General features: G+C 31.8%; 2 non-coding genes across 2 annotated transcripts; one reads left to right on the top strand and one right to left on the bottom strand.

Moving 5' to 3' along the window:
* The first annotated feature begins 1,053 nt into the window (after positions 1 to 1,053).
* On the top strand, positions 1,054 to 1,125 carry TRNAC-ACA. Its single transcript has one exon. It is a non-coding gene; the product is annotated as a tRNA-Cys (tRNA).
* A 12,978-nt stretch (positions 1,126 to 14,103) lies between these two features.
* Positions 14,104 to 14,176, bottom strand: TRNAA-AGC. Its single transcript has one exon. It is a non-coding gene; the product is annotated as a tRNA-Ala (tRNA).
* Between the last annotated feature and the right edge of the window lie 8,662 nt (positions 14,177 to 22,838).

Raw genomic sequence — 22,838 nt, 5'->3', positions numbered from 1 at the left:
TATATATTATTTCCATCTTATTTTGTTCACAAAAATTTTAAAGGAAATTTAAAATAAATCAAGAAAAGAATTGAGTGGTAATAAAATATCACTTGACATTGGAATGTAATTTGAAGACTTTTTATCTTGTGGAGGTGAATTACATTTAAGATTATTTATGTTATTTCTTATTTTCTTCAATTTGTATTTAATAGCTTTGGGTAGTTTGTAGATGAGCTATGTTTGAATAATCTTTTTAGCCTATTTAAATGCTTGTAATATTCAAGTTTGAAGACATTTTGGAATACAAAAACTTTGTGTTTGAAACCATTTGGTATTATGTTTCTTTCAAACCTTGTTTTAGGTTTGGTGTTAAAATCTATTCATTAGATTAATCGTGATCAAGTTAATTCTTGAGTGAGTCGTCTTGGAATCTAAGAGTGACAATCATAGATTCCAAGTTCAATCTAAGAGTTATTTATCATTCTAACCTGCTCCTGGTTGAAATCAATTCGTTAAATTAGCTTTCTTTGTGAAAGTTTGCAAGGATATTACGACCTCTAGCTTTGCAAAATCTAGCGTTATTGGCGCTTATCAAAATCGCTGCCAAAATAAAGTTTAACAAGTGGTTCTATGGTGTAGAGGTTAGAACTTTCGACTTTGAATCTAACGACCTGTGTTTAATTTCCGATAGGTAATCCACCAATTTATACAAAATTGGTCCATAGTCGATTCGGTAGGGACACTTTTGGACCGATAATCTATATAAGGGGTCACTAAGGTTGAGATCATACAAAATGGGTCCATAACTCAATATTAGAGCATTTGATTGCAGATCAAGAGGTCACCAATTCGAACCTAGTAGGGCCCTACTATTTTGGATAGAAATTTGTTACACTTTTTGGACCGACACTATGTCTAAGGGGTCACTCAGGTTAAAATCCTACAAAATGGATCCATGGGTCAGTGGTAGAGAATTTAACCGGTTACCCATTTGAACATGGTTGAGCACTTTTTACACTTTTGGACTGACACTTGGTAGAAGGGGTCACTAAGGCTAAAACTATATAAAATGGGTTCATAGCTCAGTGGTAGAGCATTTGACTACAGATCAAGAGGTCACCAGTTCGAATCTGGTTGGGCCCTTTTAAAAATTTTGGACGAACACTTTGTTCGATTTGCTTAGAAAAGAAATAAGAATAATTACCGGCCACTATTCCAAAGTCCTCCACCACATTGAACCATGTACTTAGAACCTAACGGCCACTATTCTCGGACAAGAACCAAGCTATCATTAAGAAAAGAGTGTGGTATCCAAGCACCCACTATGAACATGGTTAAAAACTTACTTACAATTAGGCTACTTACCGAGTCTTGTACTCACTCCATCTTTTTCATGTAACTAAGAGTAGTTGCCCTAGACCAACAACACCACTATTTTTTATGTTTTAAAATGATTTTTTTAACCTTTCCCTTATTTTGTACTATGAACCTATAAACTCTATTTTGAATATAGTGTAAATATATATGTTTATTATATTTTAAAAATCGGTAAATTAAAAAAATCCAACATTAATATATTCATAATTTCATGTAGTCTTCATAAGTTTGCCGACGACATTGTTTGTTGTCGAGCTTGATAATGTGAGTTTGTAACCCATCCGTTAGGGTTCTTGGAATGATTCTCTAGATTATCCCTTCCATGTTGGGAGTTGGGCCATGGGTCTTGGGTGAAGGAACCGTTGGTTTACCGCCCCTAAGAGTTAAGGAAGCATCTTGAGGCTAGTTTCACATAGTATCATTATCTTTGAGATAACAATTCTTTTCTATTTTATCTAAATTTTTTAAATATGAGTTCATTTCCAAATGCATGCTAACACCCTTATTGTTGAATAAATGACATGAAACTAGTTTCACTTAGTAACGTTGCCTTTTGCTCCTATTGGTGGAAGGATAATAGGTCGATTATACCTTTATGGTAGTTTTAAGCGTGACAACATTTGACAACCAGACTAATTTTGCTTCATTTCTAAATGAAAACGTGTAAATTGTAAACTCAAACATTTCAAAGAAATAAACAAGTTTTGATGGTACCATGCTAACTAGAAAACAAATGTTGACTTTGACCAATCCCTATATATTTTTTTTTCTATATTTTGAAACTATTTTAAGCACTTTTCTCGTGTACTCCTTACAAATTTACCTTTTAAGGTTGTAAACATTTGTGTATGGGTGACTATTATGATTATAAGTCAACTAAGTTAAGTAGAAATAAATTTTGAAGATGAAATTAAAGTATTAATTTTGATGTCATCTTTACCCGAGTTTTGGGATATTGTTATTAATGAGATTCAATCGGCATTAGTAATTCACAATGATAATATTCAAAATACTTGACAAAAAAAGAATGGTCAACATAAGATATTTGAAACAAATAAATCTTTTGTCCTCTATGATATATCAAATCACTCCTTTAAAATTCCTTAATAATAAACCTGAAGTCTTACATCACTTATACGGACAAGTTCCTTGCATAGAAGTTTTATTAGATACTTTTAAGCATCTAGAGATCAACTAGATACAAAGCTAAACATTCTAAAAAAAAATTTGGGGCTAAACTTTTAAGTTAACATAATTTAAGAAACTTATGATTTTTATATTATCAAGAGTTTAATTGAGCTAGGTCGATTCAATCTAGTGGACCCAAGAATTGAACCGAACTAAACCAACTAGTTAGTAACATGATTTAGTGGAAGCATTTTCATGCAAAGTAGAAGCAACAATGGAGGGTTTGAAATAATATAGTTTTTACCCCTTAAGGTCATTTTACACCGTTTCTTGGTTTATCTACTTATCCTTATCCAATGACCACCAAATTTCATATCTAACCTCAACATGCTATAAATGCTTAGTATTAAAATTTGATAGACAGCGGAGCTCAGATAGTGGGTTATTTTAACATTACTTAAATCTCGAGCTATTTGATTGGTTCAGGGTCTTAACTCAGGGTTCTTTGGGTTTTTTTTTTTTTCATATATTCTTAATTCATACTTGGTTTAGGGTTCATATGAAAATCCAAGTGATTTCTACAAGTATTTCTTAACAAAGAGTTCAAGGGGGCTACTTGTCTCGTCGTCGACGTTTGGGACCTCCATTCTTGAGCTTCCGGTATCTGAATTACTTCAAATTTCCTTCCACATACTCCTTATTGTGTCTAGTTTATGAAACTATAATGTTTTTTACGAGAATCGGTCTAGAATGGGGTTAAAATTGAGAAAATTCAAGAAAATGTCAAATTTTGAGTTGACTTGGACAGTTCAATTGAACTGGCCATATCATCGTTTTCTTCCTCTAAACAGGAAGAAGATGCGCATTTTTCGCATTGCCGCCATTTGAAACTCGGCTTGTACAGCCACATTTACAGGGTTTCTCTCCTTGATTTCTTCGTGAAACTTAAAGATGGATGTTACAAGAAAGGGCTAGAGATTTATTTGATACCTTCTCGTGGATCGTAGCCTAAGATATTCGCTTCCAAAGTACATCCAAAATCTGATTTATCGTTGGAGATAAAACAAAGGATTTCTTATTGGGTAGCCGATTCTAGGGGTTTCAAGGCCCTATTTCTTCATCGAACCTCTTCCATATCTTATCTTCAAGCTAAAGGAATTGGTTTTGGAGGAACGTCTTTGAGTGTAGGACCTTAACTTCTAGAAATCGTTCTCGGTATGCAACTCACTCGAAACGCCAGCTTTCGATCTCGTGGGTAGTTTGTTCTACGACGTTTCAGCTCTCGATTCCTTCATCAAGTTTACTCAACTTCTTCCTCTGTAACTAGAGGAATTCTTAATTTGAAGAAAAAGAGAATGTAGATAGGAATTCGACTCTTATCCCCAATTTAATTTCGAAACCTATTTCCTTCAATTCGGCACGCTCTCGAGGTTATTTTTCTTCGTGGTCTTCTATGAAAGCATTCCTTGGAGGTGCAGAAACTGATTGGAATCATTTTTGCTCGACGAGTCATCATGTATCCTCGGATTGGATTTTCAAGTTTTTTTTGATGTTCTTCAATGGCGGATTGAATTGGGGGAATAGTTTCTAGGCACTTTCAGCACTCTATTCCTTCATAGAACTTGTGGGTAATCTTGTTGAGAAACTGTAGGAATAAGATTGAAGAGAAATGGTGGAGGATTGCTCTCGAATTTGGAAGAAATCTGAGAGTAGGAGACCCATAATCTAAACGCTCATTGCTTTCGATTGGGGGATCGACCTTTCTCGATTCTTATTCCATATTGTTGCTCCTATTTCAGACTTTATAGGAGATGCTTAAAGAAACATTGAGAGCTCCAGAATCGTCGTTGGATGTGATGATCCGTGCGTGTTCGTTCTAGATCATATCAAATTTTGGAGGAGATCCGAGGTTGAGATTTGAGTTCGAAGGATTTTGCTAGAATGGTCACTGTAGATGCTCTGATTCTAATTAGAGTGCCATTTCTATAACTATCCATTCTTCCAGGGGTATTTTGGTAATATTCCACTTTTTGAATATTTTATAATTATTTTTCTCGAACAATCTTAATTTTTCTACAAATTCCTAATTGCCTTTTTATCATTTTTCCCTTATTTTGAATCTTGAGATTCCTTCTAGATAAGAAATTACAAATCCGGAAAGATTCTTGATAATTGATAAAATGACTTTTTTTTTTGCCCTCTTCATTTACTTTTTCCATTCCAATCCTTTTCAAAAGGCAACGGTTTGAAATCACTTGTTAGGCATAGAGTGACTTGACTAAGTCCCTTGTTCTTGCTTTATACTTTAATTTTTTTCCTTTCTATCCTTTGGGTCTTTCATGAGTGGCTTATTCTTATGGGAGCTAATTTCCTTCATTTTCGGGGTGTTACATATACATACTCATTACAAACACAAAATGAGAAGTAGACTCAAAAGAAGAACAAAAAATACTAGATTAAAAACAGAGGTTAGTCTATGGCCCACACTCCAAAGTCCGCTCTCATCCACGACCAACTCTTAGTTACTTGAAAAAAAATGATAAACATGGAGTGAGTAAAACTTAGTAAGTAGCCTACTAGTAGGTTCTTAATGGCGACCTTAAGCTGATATTACTTCTTGTTATGTTTTCAGGATCTTATACTTATCTTGAAAACCTTCCCCTAAAATAACCTTCAATTTTCTCCCCATGAACACAATTTTCGCCTCATTTATCTTTTTTTAAACACTTTTGAAAGTTAAAGAGTAGTTTTGAAGCTTTTTTTTTTTTGAAAATTCAACGAGTAATTTTTTAAAAAAAAAAATTCAACGAGTAATTTTTTTTTAGATAAAGTGCAAATTTCAATGGTATTTTTATTAATTTAGCTTATAATTTAAAAAAAATACAAATTTTTGTTGATTAAGTTAATGTTAATTTTATTAAAATACATAACACCACATCAAAATTAATTTATTCGGAATAAAATTAAAACTAAAAAATCAATTTATTTTAAACTAAAAAAATTAATTAATTTTAAAACTAAAAAGTGTACTTGGTTGGACTAAAACATCCCTTATCCCAACTATAAAGAATTTAATTCCAAGCTCCCTTCTAATAGACAAATGATTTATTAACCTCTATTGTAAGATCTCACTTCATCAATTTAAGTAACGTTCAACTATAAATATCGAATGTTAAAGTATTTCTCGACAAAGTAAATCTGTTGAAACTGTCTATCAAAGGTGTTCCATAATAAGTTGTGGAGAAGTGTTTCCTTCAATTCTAATTTCAATTAAGGATGTCAATGACAAAAAAATGCACGAGGGTAGAAGGTTTGTAGTGGAAGAAAATAACAAGAGTCATGGACTTTTTTTTGTTTATAAGCTGTATCATGTGTCTTATTCATGGTTACTTAAATCTCATTGAATTGGTGTGCCTTTCACATCAGAGACATTTGTGCCTTAAATCTCTTTGCTTGCTGGAACATTTGCTTGACATAATTCGACCAAAGACGGTATGGACAACCTTAGCTAATTGTATTGGTCTCCAATCATGAAGTGTGACGTCGGATCTTTGTGCATACCATACTCATTAACTATAACAGGGCAAGAAATTTTTTATGTTTTGACTGGGCATGCCATATTCTGTTGTTCTTATATATCTTTAGTTACCTGTGATTAAAGCAAAGAAGTATAGACATGGTTTCCAACCAACCCTTCCTTTATAGTTAGTTCGACGAATGGGTTTTTGTTATCATTTTATCGTTAACCCTTCTGCTCGATTTCGTGTTATGATATCATATAGGGAATGAGAAGCGGCCTTACTTGGACAAAATTATATACCGTTTGATAATTATTGTTGATAACAAAGATAAATTGAATTATAAGCATTTTAAGTTCAAAAGTAACAAATTACTTGTACACTTTTACTTATAATCTTCATTTTCTTTATATAGCAATAAGGAAGGGAGGGATAGAAAAGATACTCATGATATCATTATGACTATGCCATATTTCATTAATTAAAGAGATCAATACACCCACAAACACACGCATATTTCGAGAGAGAGAGAGAGGGCTTATTATAAGTAGGGATAGCATTCTAGTAGTTGTATTGCTACTTGGGGACAAGGAACTCGAGAACTTCTTTAAAAGATGAGAGCTTATAAGTAGGTGGCGATGGATATATCACATGCACAGAAAGAAAATTCTGCACCTTTGTAATAAAAGACCAAGGAATATCATCGTTATTTATAACTTCTATCACAATAATATAAATTCTGCGAGGACGATGTTCTCTAGTCATACTAACTAGACCATTCACCACACGCTTGTAGATGACACGATGTTCACTATTCTCGTTATTCTTTTCAATTACGAACCTTCCTGCATTTTGCACTACTAGGATATTGACATCTTTAATTGGTACTAAAGCATCTAAAGGCAACCCTTCCACACTGCTCATTCTAACACCTTTGGTAAATTGTTCCAAGAGACATTGTTAGGCCGATTTTTTTCATGAATACTTAAGAATTTGATATTTATAGTTGTAGTTGAACGCTACTTAAATTGAGGAAGTAAAATCTTACAATAGTCTAATAAAGCGTTTGTACATTAGAATAGGTTGGAATTAAATTCTTTATAGTTCGAGATAAAGTTGTATTCTTTAAGTCATTGGACTAGTGTTACTAGTACTTGTTAGTATATTTGAGTATAAATATTAAAACGATTAGTTATTAAATATTGTTTGAATTAAAGCGTTTATAATTCAAATGATCTTCATAACCTAATTCATAAAAAAATAAATAAAATAATTAGGAAGCATTTATGTGCTAGATCAAAATAAGATGCATAAAAAGAACCGGCAGTAATTACTTTATTACCTTTAATCTTAAATGTAACTTAAAATATTGCTTGTGTGCCTCTTACAGTACTCTCAACACATGGATCGCTTGATCTATTCTACTCTACTTTACTTCCTCTTGATAACGGTGTGGTATTGACATCTCATATTGCCGATAATCATCACTTACATCCAAAACCAGAGTATAGCGGTCGACTATCGTCAAGGACCCATTCACCATTTCCATTTCTATCGTCAATGACCCATTCACCATTTCAATCATTTCTCTAAATTTTATGATGCTCTAGTGTTAGATTTCATTGGAATATTGCAGTAGTAAAGTCTTGAAATTTCTATATATCAAAACTGTTTAACACTTTCCAAATCTTGATTTTTGGTTGTTTGTGTTTTTTTTTTTAATTATGTTAGCAATGAGCCAATTTAATCCATTCTTCCTTTTATGATTTTTTTTGTTAAATTATGTTGGCCATTACTTTTGGGTAATTTAATCTATTCTATTCTATTCTATTTATTTATTTATTTTTGCTATTGATAGACTTATCTTTATGAAACATACTAAATAAAACTAAATAATTGGTAAAGAGAGGATATGAGATATAACTTACCGTAAAATCTCTTTCCATATGAGAATAACTCATTCTCATGTCCATCTTTGCAACTATGTACTAAATTAAGGATTTTATTTCTCTTTGGTCAAAACCATCCTTAAAGGACAAAATTGAAGTTGTAGTTAGTCAATTATAATATTTGACGTGCTAGTTTTCAAACTACTTTAAATAGGTGTAAAGAAAGCATGAGAATAACTTAGTTTCACTAATCTAACACGTGTTGGGCATGTACTGAATACTTGTTAATACAATGGATACATTACAAATTTATAATCCAGCATTTCGAATCATACCCTTGACTTTGAATATATTTTAAGAGTGAAACGTACCTTAAGTTTTTTTTTTAAGTATACAAACATATAAACTTATTTATATGAATTTATTTCTAATATAAAATTGATAAATTTTTTGAAATAATTCATTTTAATTAATTTATCATTGTCACATCGGTGTCCTAGTTTTTTACAAATGACATGTTACCATATCTATTTGGTATCATATTTATGTCTCGTATCTATATCTCATTTTTATTTTTGTGACTCTGAGATATTTTGCTTTTATAAATAGATATTTTCACGAAAATAAGTTTAATTTATGTTGAGATGGAGAATAAAAATTGACACTTGAGGACGTTGATACTTGAGACTTTGATTCCTCTTAGTGTGAAGCTTGCATCTTGCAATTACTTGGGTAGAGAATGTGTTTCACTTAAAATTCACTCAAGAGAAAATAATCAAATAACGAACCATATGCGAGAGAGGATAAAATTTTTTTTTTTTTTTAATCTTTGAGAAATAAGAAAGAATAAAAATTAAAACATGACATGAATGACATCTTCTTGAATCATTGTTTTGTTCTAGTAAATGTATATAAAAAAAAAAAAACCTTATATATTTTTAGATATAATTTAAGATTACCTATTTAATAAAACTCCATCCAAACTTCTACTCATAAATTTAGTTATTATTTGTATACAATTGTTAATATGTAAGAAAATACACGTACAAACTATTTATACTATTGGTAATACACTAGTCTCGGTTGTTTGACTAAAACAATGCAATCATTGTCCAAACTAAAGAATTTGATTCGAAGCTATCTCCTAATAGAGGGAGGCTCAATTAGACTTTGTTGTAAGATTCGACCATATCAATTTGAATAGCGTTCTCCACAACTATAAATATCGAACTCCAAAGTATTCACGAGCAAAGTAAGTTTGTTGAAACTATCTATAAAAGTGTTCCAAAGTGAGTTACCATTATATTCATTGGTCAGATATTGCGATTGTGAAGAAGTGAAGAAGTCCTTTTTATATAAGTATCTTTTCTTTTTCTCTCGTACCCACCTTATACATAACATGTTAAATTAACTCATACTTAAAAAAATCATTTCTTTCTTTTGGAGATGCAGGGTATCAATCCCCGTACCTCTCGCATGCTAAGCGAGTGCTCTACCATTTGAGCTACATCCCCACAATATTTACATCACAAAACCCTAAATTTTTCATCATCAATAATAGTGAAAATGAAGAAATATTGCTACACAACAGGTCATGAATGAGGAAAAATTGAAAAGAAACAATATATTTAATAATAAATAGTCTTATTTTTGGAGATGCGAGGTATCGATCCCCATACCTCTCACATGCGAAGCGAGCACTCTACCATCTGAGCTACATCCCCATGATTCTTACATCATAAAACCCTATTAATGTCCCATCATCAATAATAGTGAAAATAAAAAAACATCAAAATATTAATAACAAATAGTTTAGCATGCGAGCGCTTACCTCTAAGTTATATCCCCACAATTCTTACGTCACAAAGTCCTATGCATCTAGTCATCAGTAATAGTGAAAATGAAAAACTATCCCAGCTCATTATGTCCTAAATAAGAAAAAATTGAAAAGAAATAATATATTTAATAATCGATTCAATTGAAGATGCAAGGTATTGATCCCCATACTTTCCACATGGAAAATGAACGCTCTACCATTCGAACTACATCCCTACGATTCTTACATAAAAAAAACCCTAAACGTCCCTTCATCAATAATTGTGAAAATGAAAAAGTATATATGCATATTATGTCATAAATAAGGAAATATTGAATAGAAATAAAATATTAATAATAAATAGTTTCTTTTGGAGATGCGAGGTATCGATCCCCATACCTCTCGTATGCTAAGCCGTAACTCTCGCATGTTAAGCGAAGCTACATCCCCACAATTCTTGCATCACAAAACCCTAAATTTTCCATCATCAATAATAGTGAAAATGAAGAAATATCACTACTCAACATGTCATGAATAAGGAAAAATTGAAACGAAGTAATTTTCAAAATAGTGACATGAAAAACTATCCCTGCTCGTTATGTCGTAAATAAGAAAAAATTAAAAAGAAATAATATATTTAGTGATCGATTCATTTTGGAGATGCAATGTATCAGCCCCGGAACTTTCCACATTAGAAGTGAGCGCTCTACTATCTGGGAGAATAAAGCCTTGGGATGGGATGTTGTATTAAGAGCATGATGGTAAGTATAAAATGTTGAATATGAAGTTAGGTTGATTAGAATGTGTCTTGGAGAATAAAGCCTTGGGATGGGATGGGAGAATAAGTCCTTCGATAAGAAAAGAATTAGACATAGGGGCATTTCAAGAATTGAACTCAAAATCTCCTCATGCACCACAAGTGAGAATCATACCACTAAACTAAATGTCTTTTCTTGAACACCCAATATTTTTAACTTCTACTTAAATATATTTTTCTCTCATGAAAAGTTGAATTGTTATAATATAAAAGGTTATCAAACAACCCAACAACCCAACAAAAGAAACAAACTAATCAATTTGGGTTGGATTGATTCGATTTAGTTCATCAGTTCGTTTGATTTAATTTTTCTATTTTGTCTCATATGACAAAAAAATAAAGTTGTGTTGAATGCACCTTAGTTTCATTTATGACAAACTCATATGAAACATAATTGCATTAATAGTACTCAGAGTTGGAGTCTATAAGCATTTCATAAACTTTCGTGCAATTCATGCTTTATTAAAGATGAGATAAAATTTGGGGAATTTTAAATTACTTCATGTTGAGCTTCAATTACTATATGCTAGTTACAATCGTTAGGATTAATTAATTGGACACAAATTCATGAATTTAGGGAATTTTTTGTGTAATTATCAACTACAACTTATGTTTTCAAATTTTTAGGAGATAATTTAGGTAGTTGTTTTTATGAGTCGTAAACTTGTTTCTTTGCATAATATGGATTCAGTTGAACTATTATTATCGATAAGATGGAGAAAGAAATTGTCTTTGAAATGACTAATAGACTTAGGTTCAAGATGGCAATACTATGGAGTTAAATTGAACGCACTTTAGTTTCATGTTTGGCGTGTTTAAGATAAAGCATAATTGTATTAATGATCTTAAGAGAAATTCCTATTTTATTAGAGGAGACCAACTTTATTTAAGGTACTAGAAGTTCAAGAATCTGGATTTGAATCTGGTTAAGAAACAGTAAGATTTGAAAGTTTTGAATTCTAGACGAAATTTGTATCTAATTATTTCTTTTTATGACTAATTATAAATTAAGAGAAAAAAATAAAATCAAAGTCAAATAAACTCTCTACTTAAGTCTTATTGACCCAAGGGCAGATCTCATAGTGAAACGTGACGCATCAAATATCGGATATGGAGGCATCTAAAATGGTCAAAGAGGACAGGGAATCAATTATCATATTTCATTCAAAAGCCTCTAATAATATTATTTCCATTGTACTCCGTGGACAACAATTTTAAAGGAAATTTAAAATAAATCCAGTGTATTTGTCATACATTTAAGTTCAATTACAATAAATCAAGAAAAGAATTGAGTGACAATAAAATATCACTTGACATTGGAATGTAATTTGAGGACTTTTTATCTTTGGGAGTTGAATTACATTTAAGATTATTTATATTATGTCTTATTTTCTTCGATTTGTATTTAATAGCTTTGGGTAGTTTGGACATAAACTACATTATGTAATATTCATGTTTGAAAACATTGTGGAATACAAAAACTTTGTGTTTGAAACTATTTGGGTGTTATGTTTCTTTCAAACCTTGTTTTAGGTTTGGTGTTAAAATTTATTCATTAGATTAGTTATGATCAAGCTAATTCTTGAGTGACTCGTCTTGGAATCTAAGAGTGACAATCATAGATTCCAAGTTCAATCTAAGAGTTAGTTATGTTTGAATTATCTTTTTCCTTTCCAATCCTTTTCAAAAGGCAACTCTTTGAAATCACTTGTTAGGCACAGAGTGACTTGACTAAGTCCCTTGTTCTTGCTTAATACTTTAATTTTTTTCCTTTCTATCCTTTGGGTCTTTCATGAGTTGCTTATTCTTATGGGAGCTAATTTCCTTCATTTTCGGGGTGTTACGTATACATACTCATTACAAACACAAAATAAGAAGTAGACTCAAAAGAAAAACAAAAAATACTAGATTAAAAACAGAGGTTCTTAATGGCGGCCTTAATGGCGGCATTAAAAACAGAGGATATTACTTCTTGTTATGTTTTCAGGATGTTATATTGATCTTGAAAACCTTCCCCTAAAATACCTTCAATTTTCTGTCCATGAACACAATTTTCTCCTCATCTATCTTTTTTTAAACACTTTTGAAAGTTAAAGAGTACTTTTGAAGTTTTTTTTTTTTTTTTTTGAAAATTAAACAGTATTTTTAAAAAAAAAAAATTATGAGTAATTTGTTTTAGATAAAGTGCAAACCTTCTAGTCTTGGGATACAAATTTTTGTTGATTAAGTTAATGTTAATTTTATTAAAATACATAACACCACAACAAAATTAATTTATTCCGAGTAAAATTAAAACTAAAAAATCAATTTATTTTAAACTAAAAAAATTAATTAATTTTAAAACTAAAAAGTGTACTTGGTTGGACTAAAACATCCCTTATCCCAACTATAAAGAATTTAATTCCAAGCTCCCTTCTAATAGACAAATGATTTATTAACCTCTATGGTAAGATTTCACTTCATCAATTTAAGTAGCGTTCAACTATAAATATCGAATGTTAAAGTATTCCTCGACAAAGTAAATCTGTTGAAACTGTTTATCAAAGGTGTTCCATAATAAGTTGTGGAGAAGTGTTTCCTTCAATTCTAATTTCAATTAAGGATGTCAATGACAAAAAAGTGCACGAGGCTAGAAGGTTTGTAGTGGAAGAAAATAACAAGAGTCATGGACTTTTTTTCGTTTACAAGCTGTATCATGTGTCTTATTCATGGTTACTTAAATCTCATTGAATTGGTGTGCCTTTCACATCAGAGACATTTGTGCCTTAAATCTCTTTGCTTGCTGCAACATTTGCTTGACATAATTCGACCAAAGACGGCATGGACGACCTTAGCTCACTGTATTGGTCTCCAATCATGAAGTGTGACGTCGGATCTTTGTGCATACCATATTCATTAACTATAACATGGCAAGAAATTTTTTATGTTTTGACTGGGCATGCCATATTCTGTACACTTTTACTTATAATCTTCATTTTCTTTATATAGCGATAAGGAAGGGAGGGATAGAAAAGATACTCATAATATCATTATGACTATGCCATATTTCATGAATTAAAGAGATTAATACACCCACAAACACACACACATATATTACGAGAGAGAGAGAGAGAGAGGGCTTATTATAAGTAGGGATAGCATTCTAGTAGTTGTATTGCTACTTGGGGAGATGGAACTCGAGAACTTCTTTAAAAGATGAGAGCTTATAAGTAGGTGGCGATGGATATATCACATGCACAAAAAGAAAATTATGCACCTTTGTAATAAAAGACCAAGGAATATCATCATTATTTATAAGATGGATATATCACATGCACAAAAAGAAAATTATGCACCTTTGTAATAAAAGACCAAGGAATATCATCATTATTTATAACTTCTATCACAATAATATAAATTCTGCGAGGACACGCTTGTAGATGACACCCTTGGTAAATTATTTTATTCCAAGAGACATTGTTAGGCCGATTTTGTTCATGAATACTTAAGAATTTGATATTTTTTTCTTTTTCTCTCGTACCCACCTTATACATAATGTTAAATTAACTCATACTTAAAAAAACCATTTCTTTCTTTTGGAGATGTGGGGTATCGATCCCCATACCTCTTGCATGCTAAGCGAGCGCTCTACCATCTGAGCTACATCCCCACAATTTTTGAATCTCAAAACCCAAAATTTTTCGTCATCAATATTAGTGAAAAGGAAGAAATATTGCTACACAACAGGTCATGAATAAGGAAAAATTGAAAAGAAACAATATATTTAATAATAGATAGACTTATTTTTGGAGATGCCGGGTATCAATCCTCGTACCTCTCACATGCGAAACGAGCGCTTTACCATCTGAGCTACATCCCCATGATTTTTACATCATAAAACCCTATTAATGTCCCATCATCAATAATAGTGAAAATAAAAAAATATCAAAATATTAATAACAAATAGTTTAGCATGCGAGAGCGCTTACCTCTCGCATGCGAAGCTACATCCCCACAATTCTTGCATCACAAAACCCTAAATTTTCTATCATCAATAATAGTGAAAATGAAGAAATATCACTACTCAACATGTCATGAATAAGGAAAAATTGGAAGGAATTAATTTTCAATAATAGTGACATGAAAAACTATCCCTGCTCATTATGTCGTAAATAAGAAAAAATTGAAAAGAAATAATATATTTAGTGATCGATTCATTTTGGAGATGCAAGGTATCAACCCCAGAACTTTCCACATTAGAAGTGAGCGCTCCCTATTGCTCTTTCTCTAGCAATTCTCGTTCGGTATCTTTGTATGTATCAATGGGTTCATCAACACATCTACGATCTGCATTCCTCTTTCCATCTCCGAGAGCAGAAAGAGCCTTTCCCTCCAACGAAAACCAAGAAGATCTCCTTGTTCCCCTCGACACCCCCTTCCCCCCTACTCTGCCTGACTTTAGTTTGTGTGCCCGAGATAGAGAGAAAGAGCATAGAGAATCAGACCTTTTGCCAGTGTTAGAACATGAAGCGTTGCACTCCTCACATGTACACGTAAGGAGACCATTAGAAAGATTAGCAGCAAAAGAGGTAGCCTTTAAGTGGTCGTTAGTTGGTCCATATAAATAGACATTACTCTAGTCCATAGAAAGGGATATCTAAAGCCTTTCTTCCATTGCTTATACCGAGGCAGGCAAGGTTCGATCCAACGAAATAGCTCGATCTTGCCTGCTTCCGGACCTTTCGAAGCTCTACTATCTGAGCTACATCCCCAAAATTCGTACTACAATCTCTTGAAAGGGCATTTTGAGAATCAAACTCGAGACATCTTACTCTAGAGCGAGAATCATACCACTAGACCAAATGCCCTTGTTATACCACATGAAACGTATGTATGAAACCTTAGGCCTAGGTATTAAGTTTGTATTTTTTCGTATTACAAGAGGAAACACGTGAAGTCCTCAGAGGTAGAATGTGTCTTGGAGAATAAAGCCTTGGGATGGGATGTTAAGAAAGACTATGAGTATTAAGAGCATGATCATAAGTATAAAATGTTGAATATGAAGTTAGGTTGATTAGAATGTGTCTTGGAGAATAAAGCCTTGGGATGGGATGTTAAGAAAGACTATGAGTATTAAGAGCATGATGGTAAGTATAAAATGTTGAATATGAAGTTTGGTTGATTATAATGTGTCTTCGAGAATAAAGCCTTGGGATGGGATGTTAAGAAAGACTATGAGTATTAAGAGCATGATGGTAAGTATAAAATGTTGAATATGAAGTTTGGTTGATTAGAATGTGTCTTGGAGAATAAAGCTTTGGGATGGAATGTTAAGAAAGACTATGAGTATTAAGAGCATGATGATAAGTATAAAATGTCGAATATGAAGTCCTTCGCGATAAGAAAAGAATTAGACATAAGGGGCAAGAATTGAACTCAAAACCTCTTGCACCACAAGTGAGAATCATACCACTAAACTAAATGCCTTTTCTTGAACACCCAATATTTTTAACTTCTACTTAAATATATTTTTCTCTCACGAAAACTTGAATTGTTATAATATAAAAGGGTTATAAAACAACCCAACAACCCAACAAAAGAAACAAACTAATCAATTTGGGTTGGATTGATTCGGTTTAGTTCATCGGTTTGTTTGATTTAATTTTTCTATTTTGTCTCATATGACAAGAAAATAAAGTTGTATTGATTGCACCTTAGTTTCATTTATGACAAACTCATATGAAACATAATTGCATTAATAGTACTCAGAGTTGGAGTCTATAAGCATTTCATGAACTTCCGTGCAATTCATGCTTCATTAAAGATGAGATAAAATTTGGGGAACTTTAAATTACTTCATGTGGAGTTTCAATTACTATATGCTAGTTACAATCTTTAGGATTAACTAATTGGACACAAATTCATGAATTTAGGGAATTTTTTGTGTAATTATCAACTACAACTTATGTTTTCAAATTTTTAGGACATAATTTAGGTAGTTGTTTTTATGAGTCGTAAACTTGTTTCTTTGCATAATATGAATTTAGTTGAACTATTATTATCGATCAGATGGTGAAAGAAATTGTCTTTGAAATGACTAATAGACTTAGGTTCATCGTTGTTATTTTTTAACTTGTGATTTTGCAGAAAGTTTAACTAATATGAACTGTCATGTCACAAGAATATACCCTAAACATCATTCAAGATGGCAATAAAATGGAGTTAAATTGAACGCACTTTAGTTTCATGTTTGGCGTGTTTAAGATAAAGCATAATTGTATTAATGATCTTAAGAGAAATTCCTATTTTATGAGAGGAGACCAACTTTATTTAAAGTACTAGGTGTTTAAGAATCTGAATTTCAATCGGGTTAAGAAACAGTAAGATTTAAAAGTTTTGAATTCTAGACCAAATTTGTATCTAATTATTTCTTTTTATGACTAATTATAAATTAAGAGAAAAATATTTTTGTAAAGATAGATTAAACTCTAAAGCTTTGGTGACAAAACCATGTTTAGACTATCAGTTTAAAGTCAGGAGATGCGGTCACAAGTGTGATTATTTTGGATGGGTTCGTATGAGGGAGCCTTCAAAGATTGTGCACTCACAGATGGGGTTGTTATGCAGCGTTAGATGTTCCATTGAGTTTGTCTCAAACTTTTGTGATGGCGTATCCTAGAAAAGCCAACTTCAAAAAAAATTTAGGTTCTCTCAATTATGTGTCTTAAATCCTTCAAGATATCAGGCACATTTACAAATGTCTTGATGAGTGTCTTGAAAATAGTACAAAGTTTTGATTTGTAAAGGATATCTCTACAACCCAAAAAAATCAAATCATTAGTCAAATAAACTCTCTGCTTAAGTCTTATTGATCCAAGGGCAGATCTCATAGTGAAACGTGATGCATCAAATATTGGAGGTATCTAAAATTGTCAAAGAGGACAGGGAATCAATTATCATATTTCATTCAAAAGCCTCTAATAATATCATACAAATTACAAAACAGGGAAAAAAATATATATATTATTTCCATTGTATTTTGTGCACAAAAATTTTAAAGGAAATTTAAAATAAATCCAGATTATTTGTCATACTTTTAAGTTCAACTACAATAAATCAAGAAAAGAATTGAGTGGTAATAAAATATCACTTGACATTGGAATGTAATTTGAAGACATTTTATCTTCTGGAGTTGAATTACATTTAAAATTATTTATATTATTTCTTATTTTATTCAATTTGTATTTAATAGCTTTGGATAGTTTGTAGATGAACTATGTTTGAATTAGCTTTGGGTAGTAATTTTACATAATTTAATATTTAAAAATCAGTAAATTAAAAAAATCCTACATCAATATATTCATAATTTCATGTAGTCTTCATAAGTTTGCCGGCGACATTGTTTGTTGTCGAGCTTGATAATGTGAGTTTGTAACCCATCCGTTAGGGTTCTTGGAATGATTCTCTAGATTATCCCTTCCATGTTGGGAGTTGGGCCCTAAGAGTTAAGGAACCGTTGGTTTACCGCCCCTAAGAGTTAAAGGAAGCATCTTGAGGCTAGTTTCACATAGTATCATTATCTTTGAGATAACAATTCTTTTCTATTTTATCTAAATTTTTTAAATATGAGTTCATTTCCAAATGCATGCTAACACCCTTGTTGTTGAATAAATGACATGAAACTAGTTTCACATAGTAACATTGACTTTTGCTCCTATTGGTGGAAGGATAATAGGTCGATTATACCTTTATGGTAGTTTTAAGCGTGACAACATTTGACAACCATACTAATTTTGCTTCATTTTTAAATGAAAACGTGTAAATTGTAAACTCAAAACATTTCAAAGAAATAAACAAGTTTTGATGGTACCATGCTAACCAAAAACAAATGTTGACTTTGACCCATCCCTATTATCTTTTTTTCTATATTTTGAAACTATTTTAAGCACTTTTCTCTTGTACTCCTTATAATTTTACCTTTTAAGGTTGTAAATATTTGTGTATGGGTGACTATTATGATTATAAGTCAACTAAGTTAAGTAGAAATAAATTTTGAAGATGAAATTAAAGTATTAATTTTGATGTCATCTTTACTCGAGTTTTGGGATATTGTTATTAATGAGATTCAATCGACATTAGTAATTCACAATAATAATATTCAAAATACTTGACAAAAAAGAATGGTCAACATAAGATATTTGAAACAAATAAATATTTTGTCCTCTATGATATATCAAATCACTCCTTTGAAATTCCTTAATAATAAACCTGAAGTCTTACCTCACTTATACAGAAAAGTTCCTTAAATAGAAGTTTTATTAGATACTTTTAAGTATTTACACATCAACTAGACACAAAGCTAAACATTCTAAAAAAAATTAGGGGTTGAACTTTTAAGTTAACGTAATTTAAGAAACTTATGATTTTTATATTATCAAGAGTTTAATTGAGCTAGGTCGATTCAATCTAGTGGACCCAAGAATTGAACTGAACTAAACCAACTAGTTAGTAACATGATTTAGTGGAAGCATTTTCATGCAAAGTAGAAGCAACAATGGAGGATTTGAAATAATATAGTTTTTACCCCTTGTTTCTCTAGTGAATATTGAAATAATAAAGGGGCATTAAGGTCATTTTACACCGTTTCTTGTTTTACCTACTTATCCTTATCCAATGATCACCAAATTTCATATCTAACCTCAACATGCTATAAATGCTTAGTATTAAAATTTGATAGACAGCGGAGCTCAGATAGTGGGTTATTTTAACAGTACTTAAATCTCGAGCTATTTGATTGGTTCAGGGTCTTAACTCACAGTTCTTTGGATTTTTCTTTCATATATCCTTAATTCATACTTGGTTTAGGGTTCATATGAAAACCCAAGCGATTTCTACAAGTATTTCTTAATAAAAAGTCCAAGGGGGCTACTTGTCTCGTCGTCGACGTTTGAGACCTCCATTCTTGAGCTTCCAGTATTTGAATTACTTCAAATTTCCTTCCACAAACTCCTTATTGTGTCTAGTTTATGAAACCATAATGTTTTTTACGAGAATCGGTCTGGAATGGGGTTAAAATTGAGAAAATTTGAGAAAAGGTCAAATTTTGAGTTGACTTGGACAGCTTAGTTGAAGTAGCCGTATCATCGTTTTCTTCCTCTAAACAGGAAGAAGATGCGAATTTTTTGCATCGCCGCCATTTGAAACTCGGCTTGTACTGCCACATTTACAGCGTTTCTCTCCTTGATTTCTTCGTGAAACTTAAAGATGGATGTTACAAGAAAGGGCTAGAGATTTATTTGATACCTTCTCGTGGATTGTAGCCTAAGATATTCGCTTCCAAAGTTCATCCAAAATCTGATTTATCGTTGGAGATAAAACAAAGGATTTCTTATTGGGTAGGAGATTCTAGGGGTTTCAAGGCCCTATTTCTTCATTCAACCTCTTCCATATCTTATCTTCAAGCAAAAGGAATTGGTTTTGTAGGAACGTCTTTGAGTGTAGGACCTTAACTTCTAGAAATCGTTCTCGGTATGCTACTCACTCGAAACGCCAGATTTCGATCTCGTTGGTAAATTGTTCTACGACGTTTCAGCTCTCGATTCCTTCATCAAGTTTACTAAACTTCTTTCTCTGAAACTAGAGGAATCCTTAATTTGAAGGAAAAGAGATCGTGGATAGGAATTCGACTTTTATCCCCAATTTAATTTTGAAACCTATTTCCTTCAATTCGACATGCTCTCGAGGTTATTTTTCTTCGTGGTCTTCTATGGAAGCATTCCTTGGAGGTGCAGAAACTGATTGGAATCACTTTTGCTCAACGAGTCATCATGTATCCTCGGATTGGATTTTCAAGTTTTTCTTGATGTTCTTCAATAGCGGATTGAATTGGGGGAATGGTTTCTAGGCACTTTCAGCACTCTATTCCTTCATAGAACTTGTGGGTAATCTTGTTGAGAAACTGTAGGAATAAGATTGAAAAGAAATGGTGGAGAATTGCTCTCGAATTTGGAAGAAATCTGAGAGTATGAGACCCATAATCTAAACACTCATTGCCTTCGATTGGGGGATTGATCTTTCTCGATTCTTATTCCGTATTGTTGCTCCTATTTCAGACTTTATAGGAGATGCTTAAACCGACATTCAGAGCTCCAGAATATTCATTATTTAGAGATCGAACTTTTTGGATAATTTTTCGGAGATACCAACTTTGATCATAGCCTTACCGACCTTCGCTTTGAATACTAGTCATTGGATGTGATGATTCGTGCGTGTTCGTTCTAGATCATATCAAATTTTGGAGGAGATCCGACGGTTGAGATTTGAGTTCAAAGGATTTTGCTCGGATGGTCACGGTAGATGCTCTGATTCTAATTAGAGTGCCATTTCAGTAACTACCCATTCTTTTAGGGGTATTTTGGTAATATTTCACTTTTCTAATATTTTATTATTATTTTTCTCGAACAATCCATAATTTTTCTACAAATTCCTAATCGCTTTTTTATCATTTTTCCCTTATTTTGAATCTTGAGATTCCTTCTAGATAAGGAATTACAAATCCGTAAAGATTCTTGATAATTGATAAAATGACTTTTTTTTTTTGCCCTCTTCATTTACTTTTTCCTTTCCAATCCTTTTCAAAAGAACTCCTTGAAATCACTTGTTAGGCAAAGAGTGACTTGACTAAGTCCCTTAATCTTGCTTAATACTTTAAATTTTTCCTTTCTATCCTTTGGGTCTTCCATGAGTGGCTTATTCTTATGGGAGCTAATTTTCTTCATTTTCGGGGTGTTACATATACATACTCATTACAAACACAAAATAAGAAGTAGACTCAAAAGAAGAACAAAAAATACTAGATTAAAAACAGAGGTTAGTCTATGGCCCACACTCCAAAGTCCGCTCTCATCCACGACCAACTCTTAGTTACTTGAAAAAAAAAGATAAACATGGAGTGAGTAAAACTTAGTAAGTAGCCTACAAGTAGGTTCTTAATGGCGACCTTAAGCTAGGATATTACTTCTTGTTATGTTTTCAGGACCTTAAGCTAGGATATCACCCAGAAGTCGTGAGAGTTCAAATTCTAATGTGTTTCAATTCTAGAAATAGAAATGATATCCATAGAAATACATAATTTTACAATGCAAATAAGAAAAACTCGTGATCAATGTGGTAGATAAAAGTAGCAAACATGTTGATGGTTTGATAACAATAAGAACAATCATTTTAGTATGGTAAGGATCCATATGTATCCATGAAAATTAGTCAATGCTATATTTTTCTTATATTGACCATAATATCTCTCAACCAAATGCATTAGTTGAAAATGTATTTAATATTTTTCTTTTGTCCTTTTCTTTTTTTGGAATAGTCTTATGTCTCCATTCCATTTGAAAATTGATATTTGTTGGGTAATTTTAAACTTATTATTTTTGTTTGTTCATTCCACCTAATTTGTATAAAAAAAAAGAGTCATACCACTAGACCAAATGCTCTTATAGTGGATCTATCATTTTTAGTTTCCCGTGTGTATATGTTTTCCGCATCTCAATATATGAAATTTATCCACATATTTTTGTGCTTTAAAACCTATTATTATTGTCATGTTAACTTCACATGGTCTATCACACAGTTGAAACAGCATTGCCACTAGAGTCCATGCACTCCATTGGGATAGATATGTTAAAAATTAGGCCCCTTTGATAACTATTTTGTTTTTTTTTTTGTTTTTTTCAAAATTATGTATTTTATCCTTTTATTAAAAAAAAAACATTTGAATTTTGAGCAAAATTTAACTCCAAACTAAGTTTTTGAAAAATATTTTTATTTATTTATTTTAGTTTTCCAAACCTAGATGGATATGGAGTGGCCAGTTTTCAAAACTTTCTTTGGAACAATATTTATATTGTAAAATGGGATTAAATTCCTTTAAGTTTATGTAGTTTCTTTTTATTACTATGTTTACTTCTATCTCATGTTACTCCATTTGTATTTACTTCGTTTTATACAAAAGTTCATCGTAATTAATAAATTCATGTGCTTAATACATTCCCTAGAAAAATAAACTTGTTTGTATCACGATAAATTACAATGAATACGGAGAAAAGAAATCCAAAAAATAAGTAGAAGGTTGAGAATTTCACTCAACCACACAATATCAAGCTTGACTAAATGGCTCACATGCAATTCTACCACAATAATGGCATGAAACTTATAAATGGCATAGATGATGGTCAGATTTTGAAGGGGAACTTCTCAACTTGAGAGATCAATTTCATTCATCACAAATCAAATTTTTACATAATAATTTGTGGGTATTTACAGTCTCCCCACAA

Source organism: Cucurbita maxima, unplaced genomic scaffold (genome assembly GCF_002738345.1).
Source record: "Cucurbita maxima cultivar Rimu unplaced genomic scaffold, Cmax_1.0 Cma_Scf00056, whole genome shotgun sequence".
NCBI lineage: Eukaryota > Viridiplantae > Streptophyta > Magnoliopsida > Cucurbitales > Cucurbitaceae > Cucurbita > Cucurbita maxima.
The sequence above is the reverse complement of the archived record's forward strand: the minus strand, read 5'-3'. Positions and strand labels throughout refer to the sequence as shown.